Source organism: Callospermophilus lateralis, chromosome 12 (genome assembly GCF_048772815.1).
Source record: "Callospermophilus lateralis isolate mCalLat2 chromosome 12, mCalLat2.hap1, whole genome shotgun sequence".
Taxonomy (NCBI): Eukaryota; Metazoa; Chordata; class Mammalia; order Rodentia; family Sciuridae; genus Callospermophilus; species Callospermophilus lateralis.
In genome coordinates, this window is record NC_135316.1 from 88396383 (window position 1) to 88413155 (window position 16773).

Sequence of the window (16773 nt, forward strand, 5' to 3'; positions counted from 1 at the left end):
TGAGTCAGTCTTTCCTAATACCTTATAGAAGGCAATAATTTCCATTTCTTCAGACAGGGAGCCTGAAGTGCATGTTGGGCAATGGCACCACAGGTCACAGTGACTAACCAAGCTCTTACCTGTCCCTGAGCATGTGCCCTGACTGTCCTTGGAACTCAGGGGCAGCCAGGAAGGAAAGGGTCTGTGAGCCACAAAGCACAAAGCTTTGCATTTTGGTTCCAAACTCAGTGATGCACCTGATTCACCCATTAAGTCTTTTGAAATTTTAGATTTCTGGTTCCCCCGCCTCACTGCCCTCTTATTTATTTTTTGGTGCTGAGGATGGAACCCAGGACCTCACACATGCTAGGCAAGCACTTTACTACTGAGCTATATCCTGAGACCATCAAACTGATTTCTTGACCCAAAAATCTTTGGCTTAGTAGGGTCTGGGTGACAGGAGAGACTAGAATTCAATTCCACAGTGACCATGATGCACAACCAAACTTATTTCTTAGGGATCAATAAATAAGGGACTCTGGAAGGAAACAGTGGAAGGGGCCTCTGTAGAGCCAGATTCCTGGCTCTCACCTGCACACACTGTCCCAGGGCTGTGCCACACCCTCCCCACTCAGACTGAGAAGTCTCCTGGTTGTGCACCCCACTGTGCCCTTCCTTTGCACAGTGGGGGGTCTTGTGCTCCTTTGAGATGTGGATTTCAAACAACCATCCTGAAAAACATTCAAGTGCCTACACAATTTAGGCTGTGACTTCAGAAGTGTCTATAGGAGGCAGATTGAGCATCAGGGAAGAACTTAACCAAAACTAATGGAAATAGAAAATAGTTAACTTTTTTAAAACAATAACATCTCTTTTAAATCCTACTATGGCTGATGTCTCTCAAAACCTGCATAACCATTTCCAATTTTTGAGGTTCTTAGTATATTAAAGAACTAAGATCTGCTATGCAAGAATAGGTTTTACAGTCAATACACAGTTTGGTGCCCCATGCCAACATTTGAGTCAAGGATGAGGAGGACTGGATTCCTAGTCATGCCACAACTGTCTTGGTCTGCATGAGTACACACTAATGTTTGTACAACAACAAAAAGGACTAATGACACAGCTCTCTGAACATACTCCTGTCATTAATCAAGGCACAACTATCTCATTGGCATCCCCAACTGGTTCCAGCTCCTTCTAGCATTGCCTTTCTACAGGGTCTGGAAGGCTGAAAACTTCATTTTCCAAGTTCCCTTCCAGCTGAACATATTCAAGTTTCATTCCGCAGGTGCTTGCACGTGACTTTGAAGTCAAGTGAGGCAGAGGCCCCCTTTGACTGCTCTTAGCCACTCTTCTGAGGCTGCAAAATCCTTTCTGAGGTCTAGCCGCCAACATCCTGGGCGTCAGGGGCAATACTTGCAATAGCACTTTTCTATTCCCAGGATCTTAGCCATAGTGGAATGTTCTAGAAATCAGATGATTATAAGATCACTGGATGAACTGGAAATGGGGACCTAGGCTGGGCTTCCAGAAATGAGTCCCAGTACTCTGCAACTCTACAGGTCTTCCAGGAAGCTGCTCCCTCTGCCATGGCCAGCAGACATGACAAAGCAGGAGCTACCCTTGAACTCATGGCTGCAGTCCAGGGATGAAAAACTCTGCTGCCAAACACCCACAACTGGACACAAATCTCTATTGGTGAGCTGTAGTGACATTTCTAGCATGTTGTGATGATGCAGGATGGAAATGCTACGTGGAAAATCCTTATACAGCTATCTTTGTGCATTTATGTAAATATATCTGCAGGTGTGGAATTGCTGGGTTCCAGGGTGAATATGATATTGTAGTCATATTAATACATATAATATTAATATCTATTGCTGTGATAGATATTGCTAAGATGCTCTTGAAGAATGTTTTAATTCCTACTGCCTTCAACGTGAACTCACCTTTACTAGCACAAAATATAAACCAGGCATGAGATTTAAAATGTCAACCAGATGGTACAGTAATTACTACCATAGGATGACTACTAAAGACCAAGGAAAACCGAAATGCATATACATCAAATACAACTCTAGTGTAACCAATCTTTTTGGCAATATGAAAGGTGAAAACTGATAGCTCATTGTTTTGCATTTATTTTTGAGTATTACTGATGTTGAAGGACTTTCCTTTGTCACTTTTTATTTATTTATTCAAATATGGCATACTGGGGATCAAACCCAGGGCCCTGTGCATGACAGGCAAGCACTGTAGACAAACACTGTACCATTAAGCTACATTCCCAGCTATTGGAAGGGTCCTTAGGAAGAGACAGAATAGACATAATAAAGGCTTCTGCTCTGTCCCCTACACCATGGGTCTTGGGAATCTTGCTAAAATCAAGACTTAAATAATCTAGTCACATAACATAATGCCAGGGAAGTAGAATCCAATCTCAACTTGAATGAGAAAATATGATCAACAATGCCATTATGTACATGACACAGGTATTGGAATTACCTGACGAGGATTTTAAAACAGCTAGTATATGTGGTTTATTTGGTAAAGTGCTTGCCAAGGATGTGCAAGACCCTGGCTTCAATCCCTAGCACTGCAAAACAAAACATTACAAAACAAAACAAAACAAACACCCTATCATAGCAACAAAGCTTAAGTGAGCAGTTCTGAACATGATTTCATGCTTAAAATAAGTGCATGCTTATAATAGAGAGGCTATTATAAGAGGCTAGGGAGGCTGAGGCAGGAGGATCTCAAGTTCAAAGCCAGCCCCTGCAACTTAGTGAGGTCCTAAGCAACTTAGACCCTGTCTCAAAATAAAAAGGGCTGAGGATGTGGCTTAGTGGTTAAGCCCCCCTGGGTTCAATCCCTGGTACCAAAACCAAAACCAAAACTTCTTTTTGGAGAAGCCAGGCACAGTGGGAGCACACCTGTAATTCTAGCAACTTGGAAGGCTGAGACAGGAGGAATGAAAGGCCAGACTCAGCAACTTATCAAGGGTCTCAGAAACCTAGTGAGATGCTGTCTCAGACTAAAATATAAAAAGAGTTGGGGTGTAGCTCAGTGGTAAATCTGCCCTGGGTTCAATCCTCAGTATACACACCCACATATCCCCCCAAAAAACAGTCTTTGGAGAGGAATTACGGTCTCTTCTACTAGAGTTTCATGAGCCTTGACATTTGTAACCCTTGTTCCACTGCATTTAAACCCTCGCTGCCCTGCATTCGTGCCTGCAGACGGAGACTGGGATGCCTACATTTGCAGGAGCCAACACACTTGCAACCCCCTTTTCTCCCACAAAATTTAGGGACTCCTGCCCTTCTGTTTTCTTTCTTTCTCAGCTCTGCTCTTTGGCTCAATTTGGAGGATGACACTGGAACTCCTCATTTTGGGATGCAAAGCAGGTACAGAGGGGCCATCAAGAGTCATATGGTAGCTTGTCCTTTGTGACCACTTGACCTGGGCAAGAAAGAGTATTCAGGATTAGGCTACTAATGGACCTTCATGTCACTTTCAGGTCATTATAGTGGGGACCTTCTTTCCTAATAATATAAAAGTCGATCAATATCTTAACTATGGGACAGCCATACTGGTTTGCTCTGGCTGAGTACTGGTCTTGCCTGCAAAAAAAGGTTAATGATTTTGGTTCTGATTCTAAGAGCAATGGGAACCCCTGAAGGGCAATGAGCAGGGAAGTCCATGAATAGATTTGCGTTTCAGGTATCACTGGGGCTGTGGGGAGGACAGGAAAGGGTCCCAGCAGATATAGTCAGCAATTAGGTGGTGGTTGTCCTAGTCTAGGCAGCTGCAGATGGTTTGGACCATGTGTTCAGATTGCAGAGAATCAACAGTCAACGGATGTGGAGAGAAGAGAGGATGATTACAGGGTTTATGGCTTTCCCATGGAGTTGACAGAGGGTAGTTTTATCAACTTAAAAAGGGAAGAGGAAAGAGGACTGAGTTTGCTGGGAGAAGATCCTTAACAGCAATTTTGGAGAGACAGAGTTTCAGTGACTTTGGACTCTTAAGGGATATTAAGTAGACTGTGGGCCCACTTAGCATCATAGTCTTGGAGTTTAGAAGAGCATTCTGGGCTGCAGTCATGAGTTGGTGAGCTATCCATAATAAGGTAAGCAATGCAAGTGTGGATAGGACGAAACCAAGTAGGGAGATGGTCAAGGGGGATGGTAAGACAGACTCTAAACTTGAACTCCAGAAGTTGAGGGCTGAGCAAAAATCAAGGGCAGATCATGGAAGATAAAAATTTGAAAACACAACAAACACCACTAACATAAAATCCACAAGTTAACATGATATTACTATTTGCCTTAAATACTTTTGTAATACTTTCCCCTATAATTTCAGCTGCATGATCTTGATCTTATCAAGTTTATTGAGAAATATAACTTATGTCAAATAAATTGCATCCATTTAAGACAATCTGACAAGTTTGGGCAGTTGTCTACACACCATGGTACACTCAGGAAACTCAGAACCTTTCTATCACCGACCAGTTTCCCTGTGCTCCTCGGCCATCCATCTCTCTCTACCCCTGGCCACTAATCTGGAGCTTAGCATAAATGGAATATTCAGTATTCAGTATTATTCAGCCTTTTTTGTCTGGCTTCTTCACTCAACATCAGGATTTGGAGATTTACCAAGGTTGTCATGTGTATCGGTACTTTCTCTTTATTGCTGATTAACCTTCCAGGTGTGAACACATGTCATTTTGTTTATGTACTCACCCCTTGATGGTTATTTGAGGTGTTTTAATCTTGTGTTAGTATAAGCATTTCTATCATGAATGAGAGCTGACTGTATTCATATGCCTTGTTTAAAACAATTGAAATTATATTGCTTTTCTACTTTATTACCATGATGAATTGTAGGGAGTGATTTTCCAGCTTTGAATTCCAAGAAAAAACCATACTTTTTCATGGTGCATTCTATATAATTTTAGTTATAATTAAAGCTACCATTATAGGTGGATAGTTGGATTTTATTTGCCATATCTGTTAGCATATTACGCACTAACATAAAATCTAGAAATTAGAATAATATTTTATTGTTTGCCTCAGACACTTTTATAATACCTTTTATATCATTTTAGTTGCATGATCTTTGTTTTATCAAATTATTGAGGGATAACCTATGTCAAATAAATTACATCCACTTAAAACAACAACTCTGTTGTTATGTAAATTTCTGCTTAATCTTTCTTAGTGGGTATGAAGTGGTATCTCCTGTGGGTTTTAGTTTGCATTTCCCTAGTGACTAATGATGTTGATAAGAATTTTCATGAGCTTGTGGCCCATTTACAAATCTTTTTCAAATCTTTGTATACATTTTAATCGAATTGTATTTCTATTGCATTGTGGGGCTGGGGTTGTGGCTCAGCGGTAGAGCACTTGCCTAGCACATGCAAGGTCTTGGGTTCTATCCTCAGCACTACATAAAAATGAATAAATAAAATAAAGGTATTGTGTCCAACTACAATAAAAATATGAAAAAATTAGTAATTCTATTGCATTGTGAGAATTCTTTTTATATTCTTCCTATGTCTATTATCAAATATGTAATTTGCAAACATTTTCTCCCATTCTTTGGGCTCTTCATTCACTTTCTCAATGCTACCTTTTGAGGTTAAAAAAAATTAAATTTTCATAAATTCCAAGTTGTATAATTTTTGTTTTTGTCATTTGTGCTTATGTGTCATATCTATGAAATCACTGCCAAAGGGCACAAGGATTTTCTCCTTTTAAGAATCTTATAGTTTTAAGCCAGGCGTGATGCCTGTAATCCCAGCAGCTCAGGAGGCTGAGTCAGGAGGATTGCAAGTTGAAGCAAGGCCCTAAGCAACTCAGTGAGACTCTGTCTCTAAATAAAATATAAAAGGGGCTGAGGACCTGGATCAGTGTTTAAACTCCCTGGATACCACCAAAAAAAAAAAAAAAAAAAAAAGAATTTTATAATTGCAGCTCTTTAGTCTCTGCTTCATTTTGAGTTGATTTTTGTACAGGGTATGAGGAAGTAGTTCAATTTCACTTTTGTCTGTGGGTATCCAGTTGGTTACCTACCACTGATTATAGACTGCTCCTTCTTGGTTGAATTGTCTTGGCACTCTTGTTAAACTTAATGGTCTTTGTTTATTTCCTCAACTGTGTGCTCTGTTTCTGCTCTTAACTTTTTTAAAATTAGTGCATTATAATTATACATAAGAGTGGGATTCATTATGTCATATTTGTATGTGCATATAACATCATTTTATAAGTCTCATTCCCCAGGACCCTCCTTTCCCTTCCCGTCTCCCTCCCCTATCCACTGGCTCTGCTCTACTAGTTGTTACAGTTGTTGTTATTATTATTATTATTATTATTAATTAGTATGCTATCATTGTATATGTGATATATTTGTATATGGACAAAGCACAATTTTCTGGGCTTCATTCCACAGGACTCCCCCTGCTTACACTTCTGCCCTTATCTCTTGTTACTCCCTTTCTTCTACTTACTTTGGACTTATTTTGCTCTTTTGCATCTTATGGTGAATCATTAGGCTGCTATTCTTCAACATTTTTTCCTTTCCTAACATAAGAATGTCAAGGTACTCTAACTTTACATAAGAATATCAAGGTACTCTAACTTTTTCTTGAGCCACGTGAGCCACATAAATTTTGACTTTTTTTATTATCATTTATTTCAAAGTATTTTTCTAATTGTCTGTGTAATTTCTTCTTTGATCCACTAATTATTTAGAAGTGAGTTGTTTAACTTCCAAATATTTGGAGTCTTCCCATTTTATTGTTTGTTATTCATTTCTAATTCTGTTTTGATCAGAGAACATACTCTGTGTGATTTAAATCCTCTTAAATTTATGGAGCCTTGTTTTATGGTCCAGCATATGGTCCTCGTGGTCAACAAATCACACAGACTTGAAGAGCATGTGTATTTGGTAGCTGTAAACTGGTGGGTGTAGTGTTCTATAAATACCAATCAAAGTGGTTAGTCATGCTCATCTTTTTCTTTACTGAATTCTTTCTAGTAGTTCCATCCATTTCTGAAATATTGTATTCGTTTTCATCTGATTGTGGGTTATTTATATCCACGTTTTCTTTAGGGATATTGAAGCTCTGTTATTAGACACCTACACATATAGGATGCTCTGTCTTACTACTGTTTTGACCCCTTCGTCCTTGCGATATCATCCTTTGTCATTTGGTTTGTTTATCTATTTATTTACTTTTGGTACTGACGATTGAACCCAGGGTGGGTTTGCCACTGACCTACATCCTTAGCCTTTTTTACTCTTTGAGACAGGATCTCCTGTCTCAAAGAATGCTTAGGGCTTCACTAAGTTGCTGAGGCTGACCTCAAAATTGTGATCTTCCTGCCTCAGCCTCCCAAGTCACCGGTGTTCCAGGCATGTGCCACCATGCCTCACTGTCATTTATAATGTTGGTTCTTGACAAAGTCTACTTTGTGACACCAGCATAGCTATTCCAGCCTTCACTATTTACATAGTATATCATTTTCTGTTCATTTTTTCTCAATTTATTTGTGTTTTGTATTGAAAATGCATACTTTATAGGCAACATACATTTTAGGTTTCTCGTTACATACTGTGGGTTAATTTCTTCCTTTTGATTGAAATATTTACTTCATTAATATTTCAAGTAATTATTGATGTAGTTGAATTTCAGTCCACCATTTCATTATTTGTTTTCTGTTAATCTTTATTCATTCTCCTTTCTGCTCTCTTTCCTGTCTTCTTTTGGATTATTTTGAACATTTTTTGAGATTCCATTTTATTTTCTTTTTTTAAATCTTTTTAGCCATATCTTTTTCCATGGTTGCTTTGGAGATTAAGATCTACATCCTCTTATTTTCACAGTTTACTTAAAGTTAATACTGTATCGATTCATGAATATGTGGGTATAGCTATATCGATACATCATCTCCACCTGTATTATAACCTGATGAGACAATGTTTTGATTTTTTTATTTAAACACTTTGTGTGCTGTTAAAGAAGAAGTGAGTTGTTTAACTTCCAAATATTTGGAGTCTTCCCACTTTATTGTTTGTTATTCATTTCTAAGTCTGTTTTGATCCGAGATCATATTCTGTGTGATTTAAATCCTTTTAAATTTATTGAGCTTTGTTTTATGGTCCAGCATATGGTCGGTCGTGGTCAACAAATCACATGTATTGAAGTAGTGTTATGCATTTACCTTTCTTTTTCTTTGAGGTACTATGGATTGAATCCAGGGCCTCATGCCTGCTAGGCAAGTGCTTTCCACTGAGCTACCTCCCACCCTATATGGATCATTTTTGATGATCTTCATTTCTTCTTGAAGATCTGTTTCCCTTTGATATTATTTAATTTTAGAATGAAAATTTCCTTAGCATTTTTAATAGGAGTGATGAATTTTTGTAGTTTTCTTTGGAAAATGCCCTTTTTGTCTTTTTAAAAGTTCTTTTAAGATTAAACTTTTCTTTTATAATATCTAGTATTAATTCTATCCAGTGTGTTTTTATCCCAGGCATTAGATTTTTTACCTCTAGAATTATAATTTGAGCCTTTTAAATGTATCATCTATGTCTCCCCTTAACTCAGCCATGCTCTCCTCTACTCTCTTGTATAAACGGAGTATAACTGTTTTAATGTTGAAAAACTCTTTTAGCACCTTCATATTAATGAATACTTACCTGTAACATATCTGAATCTGTTTCTACTGAATCATTTTTTATCTTTATTATGGGTGATATTTGTGTTATTTTTCTTTTTCTTCCCCCTCTCCCTGTTTTTTACATGCCTGATAATTTTTGAGTGGATGCCAGATGTTGTGAACTTTACATTCTTGGGTATTGTTATAATTTGGATGTGAAGTGTCCCCAGAAGCTCTTGTGTGAAACAATGCAAGAATATTCAGGGGTGAAATGATTGAGCTATGAGAGCCTTAACCCGGTCAGTGAATTAATCCCCGGATGGGATTAACCGAGGAGTGACTGAAGGCCAGCTGCGTGTGGCTGGAAGAGGTGGTCATTGAGAGTGTGGCTTTGGGATATGAATTTTGTGTCTGGCAAGTGGACTCTCTTTCTGCTTCCTGGTCATCATGTGAGCCACTTCCCTCTGCCACACTCTTCTGCCTTGATGTTCTGTCTCACCTCGAGCCCTGAGGAATGGAGCTGGCTGTCTAGGGACAGAGACCTCTGAAACTGTGAATCCACAAATAAACTCTCCTCCTTCAAATTGTTCTTATCTGGTCTTTTAATCACAGCAGCGAAAAAGCTGACTATAACAGGTACCAGATACTTTTGGCTTCCATTGGAAATTCAGCATGCTATAGTGATACAGGCACCCCAATATTTATAGCAGCACAATCACAATAGCTGAACAATATCTGAACCAGCCTCAGTGCCCATGGATAAAAGAATGGATAAAGAAAATGTGATACACACACACACACACACACACACACGCATATATGTGTGTTCCCGTGTGGTGTGTGCAGTGCCAGTGAGAGTTAGGGAATAAAGAGTTGCTGTTTGAATCTACAAGGCTTTGTGGCGGCTCGGTTATTTATGCCCAGCCAGACTGCGGCATATAAGTATATAAATAATTTATATAAATAATGGAGTTTTACTTAGCCATAAAGAAGAATGAAATTATGTTATTTGCAGGAGAATGGATAGAACTGGAGCACATCATGACAAGTGAGATGATCCAGACTCAGAAGTCAAAGGTGGAATGTCTTCTCTCATGTGTGGAAGCTACAGAGAAAAAAAAAGAGGAGGATCTCATGAAAATAGATGAGAGGATGGTAGAGTAGAAGAGAGTACCAAGCGGGAGGGAGCAAGGGAAAGAAAGGAGACCTAGGAGTGAAGTTGACCAAAAGATGCTGCAGGCTTGTGCATTCCAGTTTTGTATGTAACGACAATTCACCAATTAAAATAAATAAATAGAAGGGAGACCAATAGAGTAGAGAAAAGGGATTGGAGAGAGGGGAGGAGGGGAGGGAAAGAAGAAGCCCTGGGGATTGAAATGGAGTAAACTGTGCATTCATGAATGGGTCAAAATGAACCCCACTATTATGTGTAATTAGAATGCACTAATAAAAACATTTTTAAAATTCTTGGGTGTTTTGCTGAGGATTCAGATATGCCACTTGGGAACAGTTGGATTCTTTCGAATCTTGCTTTTAAACTTTGCCAAGTGGGACCACAGCATACCACAGTTTGAGTTTCCCCACCACTGAGGCCGTACCTTTCTGAGCCTTCTACCTGATGCCCCAGAATTCTGAGACCTTCCCCTGACTGGTGAGAAGGTGACCACTCCCGCCTCCGGGTGTGCACAGGGATTGCTTGGCCTGCTCCTCTCCGCAGTCCCTTCCTGCCCTGCAGTAGCTGCCACAGGGCACTCTGCTGAAGGCACAGGGGAGCCCTGTGCAGGTCTCTGGAGCTCTCTCTGGGCAGTGCTCCCTTCTCTAAGGAGCACATTCCTAGCCAGGATCTGCCCTTTGAATTCTGTCTCTCCCGACCCTGGAGTTCTGTCCAGCCCTGCTCCCAGAACCATGTCCTGGGAACTCTCCCAGCACGGAGCCAGGACACTCATGGAGCTCACCAGACATCTTTTCTCAGTGGTCACTTCTTGGGCTACGTGTTGTCCCAGTGCCTGAAGATTATCATTTCAAATGTTGCATCCAGTTTTTCAGTTTTCTAAAGTGAGAGGGTCAATCTAACCCCCTTTTCACTCTATGGGATTTTCTCACTTTCCGTATTTAGTGATATTTTCACTGTAAGCTTCTGCGTGGACAGCTTTGGTTCTCCCCCTCCACCCCCGGTACTTGAAAACTCTTGTTCCACCCACACTGTTCTGCCTCCATAGCTTTTGCTGAGAAGTTTGTGGATGTTCAAATGATTGTTCCTCTGTACATTTAAAGGACTTGTCTTCCTTTGGCTGCTTTGAAGACTTGTTTGCTGAAGAACTCCTGCTGTTCAATGGCGAATGAGGTGTTGGCTTTCCATTGCTATAACAAGTACTTGAGATAAATCAACTTACAAAGAGGAAAGGTTTGTTTTGGCTCACAGTCTCAGAGGTTTCAGTGCATGGTTTCTTGACCTGCTTTCTGTCAGGCCTGTGGCAAGACCTCATCATGGTAGGCATGCATGCTAGAGAAAGTTGCTCATCTCATAATAGCCAGAAAATGAAAGGGAGAGAGAGGGAGTTGGGTGCCAATATCCCCTTCATCAGCACAGTCCCGGTGACTTAAAGGTCCCCAGCTCTTGAAGACTCCACCACTACCCAGGAGCACTGAAAGCGGGGGACCCCTCCTTTAACACCTGAGCCTTGGGGGAACACTTACACAAACCATAGTAAGTGCTCTGGAGCAGAGGGAAGGAGAAATGAGGAGAAATAATGAGGGTGTGGTTGCTAATTATGACCCAGAAGGTGACACAGGCTTAACTACACTGGAAGCCGCAGAAGTGGGAGGAGAGAGAGGGTTGAGGGCTGGGGATGTGGCTTGCCTGGCGTGCGGGCGGCCCGGGTTCCATCCTCAGCACCACATACAAACAAAGATGTGTCCGCCAAAAAAACTGAAAAATAAATATTAAAAAACATTCTCTCTCTCTCTCTCTTTAAAAAAAAGAGAGAGAGAGAGGGTTGAGCAGTATGTTGGAGGTAGGATTGATAGGTCTTGGTCAGGGGCTGCATGAGGGAGTCAAGGAGTGGAGGTCAAGAGTCGCTGTCTGAGCTGGGTGCATTGGTGCACGCCTGTAATCCCAGTGGCTCAGGAGGCTGAGGCAGGAGGATCACAAGTTCAAAGCCAGCCTCTGTAAAAGCGAGACACTAAGCAACTCAGTGAGACACTGTCTCTGAATAAAATACAAAAATAGGGCTGGGGGTGTGGCTCAGTGATTGAGTACCCCTGAGTTTAATCGCTGGTACCAAAAAAAGAAAAGAAAAAAAAAAGCTGTCTTTGTTTTTGGAATGAGCAACAGAATATTCTTAAAATTACCGAGGTGGGAAATACTAGGAAGAGCAAGCTGGGGTCGGGGAGAGGACTTCTGTTTTGGGGTCTCTCCAGTGTGTGACGGGTAGATATGTGTCATATGCTGTGTTTGGGGCCCTATGGGAGTTCCTTAGGTCTTTGTGGCACTGCCCTTGGAAGAGACTGGAGTAATTCTGGTGGGAGCCTGGTTAGTTCTCTCAAGAAATGTTAAAAAAAAGGAGCAAGTCTAGGCCTGCATTATGGTCTCTTGCCCTGGAATCGATCTCTTTCTCTCTCTCTCTCTCTCTCTCTCTCTCTCTCTCTCTCTCTCTCTCTCTCTTTCTCTTACAGAAGATTCCACCATGATGCCATCTGCGATTTGACCCTTATCAGAGATCAGACCAATAAGCCACTTAATCTTTTTTTTAGTCTTCAAAACTGTGATTTAATAAACCTTGTTTCTTCATAAGTACACATCCTTGGATATTTTGTCATTGTATGGAAAAATGGACTGATACAGCATACTAAGTAGCTCAAAAGAGAAATCTAAGCCCCACAAATAACTCTGGGGTAGTCATGCATGGCAGCACTTGCCTGTAAACCCAGTGACTGAGGAGGCTGAGGCAGGAGGACTGCCATGTTTGAGACTATCCTCAGAAACTTAGAACGATGCTATCTCAAAATAAAAAATAAAAAGAACTCAGGGTGTAGCTCAGCGGTAGAGTACCCTGGGTACTCTCCTTTCGGCAGTAATTGAGGAAGTCAGACATATGCCTAGGGGGTGGCACCAGCTCCTGGGGACCACCACGACTTAGAGGCTGGGCTGGTTGTCATTTTCCAAGGGGCTGAGAATGTTGAGTGTGTCCCTCAGCTCAGGCTTGACCCCTCTGGCAGGGTTTGGCAAGGAGCCTTTGTTGCACCCCCCAGGCATATGTCTGACTTCCTCAATTACGGCCTCAATTACCCTCTTCTGGAAGATTTATAGGTTTCTGGGCCCTAAAAACCATGGTCCTCAGATTGTGTTTTCCTAATGCTGACTGGAAAGGAAAACAGTTTTCAAAAGTAAACACAAAAATGGAGAAGGCTGGGACCTCTCTTGTGGCTTATTTTAACTTTGATAGAAGGAAACGTCATCAGGGATTATCTTGGGAATGTGCTATATCTTCACAGAGGACATTTTTAATTATTTTTTTTTAAATTTGTTCTTTTCGGTTATACATGACAGGAGAGTATTTTGACATATCTCACATGCATGGAGTCTAACTTCCCATCCTGTGGTTGTACATGATGTGGAGTTACACTGGTTGTGACTCATATAGCAACATAGGAAAGTGACGTTGGTCTCTGTCTCTTCTAGTCTATATCATTGGTTTTCATGTCTGCTTTGGTACCAACACCATGCTGGTTTTGTTCCTATAGCTCTGTAGTACAATTTAAACTCTGGTATTGTGAGGCCTCCTGATTCACTTTTCTTGCTAAGGACTGTTTTGTCTATTCGGAACCTCTTATTTTTCCAAATGAATTTCATGACTGCTTTTTCTATTTCTATGAAGAATGTCATCTGAACCTTAATAGGAATTGCATTGAATCTGTATAGTGCTTTTGGAAGTATGGTCATTTTGACAATATTAATTCTGCCTATCTAAGAACATAGGAGATCTTTCCACTAAGGTCTTCTTTGATTTCTTACTTTAGTTTTCTGTAGTTTTCATTGTAGAGGTCTTTCATCTTTTTTGTTAGATTGATTCTCAACTATTTTCTTTTCTTTGAGGCTATTGTGAATAGAATAGTTTTCCTAATTTCTTTTTCAGTTGATTCGTCACTGATGTACAGAAATGCAATTGATTTATGGGTGCTAGTTCTATATCCTTCAACTTTGCCGAATTTGTTTATGAGTTCAAGGAATTTTCTGGTGGAGTTTTGTTGGGTCTTCTAAATATAGAATCATCAGCAAATAGGCATAGTTTGAGTTCTTCTTTTCCTATTTGTATCCCTTTGATTTCTTTTCTTTCTAATTGCTCTGGCTAGAATTTCCAGGACTATGTTGAATAAAACTTGTCGAAAGAGGGCATCTCTATCTTGTTCCAGTTTTTAGAGGGAATGCTTTTAATTTTTCTCCATTTAGAATGGTGTTGGCCTGGGGCTTAGCATAGATAGCTTTTAACAATATTGAGATATGTTCCTACTGTCCCTAGTTTTTCTAATGTTTTGAACATGAATGAATGCTGTATTTTGTCAAATGCTTCTCCTATATCTTTTGAGATTATCATAAAATTCTTGTCTTTAAGTCTATTGATGTGATAAATTACATTTAATGATTTCTGTATGTCAAACCAACTTTGTATCCCTGGAATGAACCCCACTTGACCATGGTACTATCTTTTAAATATGTTTTATATGGATTTGCCAGTATATTATTAAGAATTTTTGCATTTATGTTCATCAGAGATACTGGTCTGAAATTTTCTTTCCTTGATGTGTCTTTGTCTGGTTTTGGTATCAGGGTGATACTAGCTCCATAGAATGAGTTTGGAAGGGTTCTCTCCTTTTCTAGTTCATGGAATAATTTGAGGAGGATTGCTATTAGTTCTTCTTTTAAGGTCTGGTAGAACTCAGCTGAGAATCTATATGGTCCTGGGCTTTCTTGGTAGGCTTTTGATGGTGTCTTCAATGTCATTGCTTGAAATTAATCTGTTTAAATTTCACAGAGGCCTTTAAAGCCATCTCATGCAGCTTTTCAAAGGATAAGGGGGAAAAGCAAATGTCCTAGCCCCCTGAAGAAAAAGGAGGGAGCAGGAGAGAAGCTGAAGGATCCTGGGAGACAAGGCAACATGCCCTGGACTGTAGTATTCAGGCTGGGCAGTCTTGGGCATTTATCCCAGAAAAATGAAACACATATGCTTCTACCAAAATCTGTACCTGAATGTTTATTGAGTTTTTATTTACTTATTTTTATTTTTTATTTGTTTTAATTAGTTACACATGACAGTACAATAACCTTGACATATCATACATTTGAATCAGATGGGAGGTTTTATTTTTTTAAATTTTTTTAAAATTGTACATGGACACAATTTCTTTATTTTATTTATTTTTTATGTGGTACTGAGAATTGAACCCAGTGCCTTGCACATGCTAGGCAAGCGCTCTACCACTGAGTCACAAACCCAGCCCTATAGTGGTTTTATTTTTAATAACGCTTACCTGGAAGCTGCCCTGATGTCCTTCAATGGGTCAGAGCTTAAACTAACTGTGGTACATCCAGATTACGGAACTACACTCAGAAGTCAGGAAGACTGAACCCCCAATCACTTGGATGAAGCTCAGGGAAACTACGAGAAACAAAAATCCAGTCTCAAAAGGTTATGTACTGATGATTCCATTTATTTTATTTATTTATTTATTTTTTTAATATTTTTTTAGAGAGAGAGAGAGAGAAAGAGAGAGAATTTTTAATATTTATTTTTTAGTTTTCGGCGGACACAACATCTTTGTATGTGGTGCTGAGGATCGAACCCGGGCCGCACATATGCCAGGCAAGCGCGCTACTGCTTGAGCCACATCCCCAGCAGATTCCATTTATTTTATATTCCTTTTTCCAGGTTCTATCTATTTATTGCATATGAAAAACTGAAGTACAGACATTTAAACATTTACTTAATTCATTTGTAAATAACAACACAGTCTGTTAATTCAAAAGGCATATTTTTATGAAAAAAAAAAACATATTTTCCAAAACACAGGAACACAAATAAGAAAAGTGGCATTGTTTTGTAATTTTCAGGTCTCTGTGATGTCTGGTTTAATAGAGACAGCTGAATTTTCACATCTGCTTCTGCTTTTATCTCTCACAATAACTTTAGTTGAAGTACGTGAAGACAGTTCAGCCCTACTTGTATGTGTAGTTGGAAGAGATAGAACTATTTTATTTCCCTTTCAAATACTTACAGATAATCTTGTTTGATATCACATAAAAACTATATAGTCATAGTTTTTTAAAAGACTAGTTGCAATTTAGAACACTTAGTTGCTTTCATCTTTAGCTATTATAAATAATGCTGTTATGAACATGTATAAATGTCTGTACATCCTTGCTTCCAATTCTTTTGCATATGTACCCCAAGGTGAAATTGCTACATCATATGGTAATTCTATGTTTAATTTTTTTAGGAACTGCTCACAGTAACTGCCCCATCTTACAATACCACCAATGGTTCATTTAAGTAGAACAGGTTAAGTAGCTCACAGCTCACCCATCATTTTAAATTTGTTACTATTTTTCTTTGAATAAATGAAGGTAGAAAAAAGGAAGTATTGCTTTTCATACTCAAATTTAGCACTTAAGAACTTTATGCAATTCCACTCTTATTCAGAGTAAAAGAAAATCTTGGGAATGATTTTGAGGAGCCGATCTTCCTCAGGGGGTTTTGTAATGATCATAATATTGTAACAGTTAAGGTGTATTCTGGATTTGCTACATGCTGAACACTGACCAATTTCTTTCCATGTATGATCTCATTTAATTCTCCCAACACCTATGGAAGGTCTTTGCTGTGATTGCTTCCAGTTCAAAACCAGAGAATTGGAGCCTTGTAAGTTTGTGAAAAGACACAGTAAGTCCCCAAGCCAGAGTTCAAACATGGGCTACATTGTTAGGCTGCATCCCTACAGAGAGTAACAGGGATCCACAGGTGGAAGACACTTGGGCAAAAGACATCTGGGCAAGAACACTCCATGTAGTGTCACTTATAAGAGTTTAATATTTGTAAAAGCTTATATGCCTGTCAATAAGGGTTTG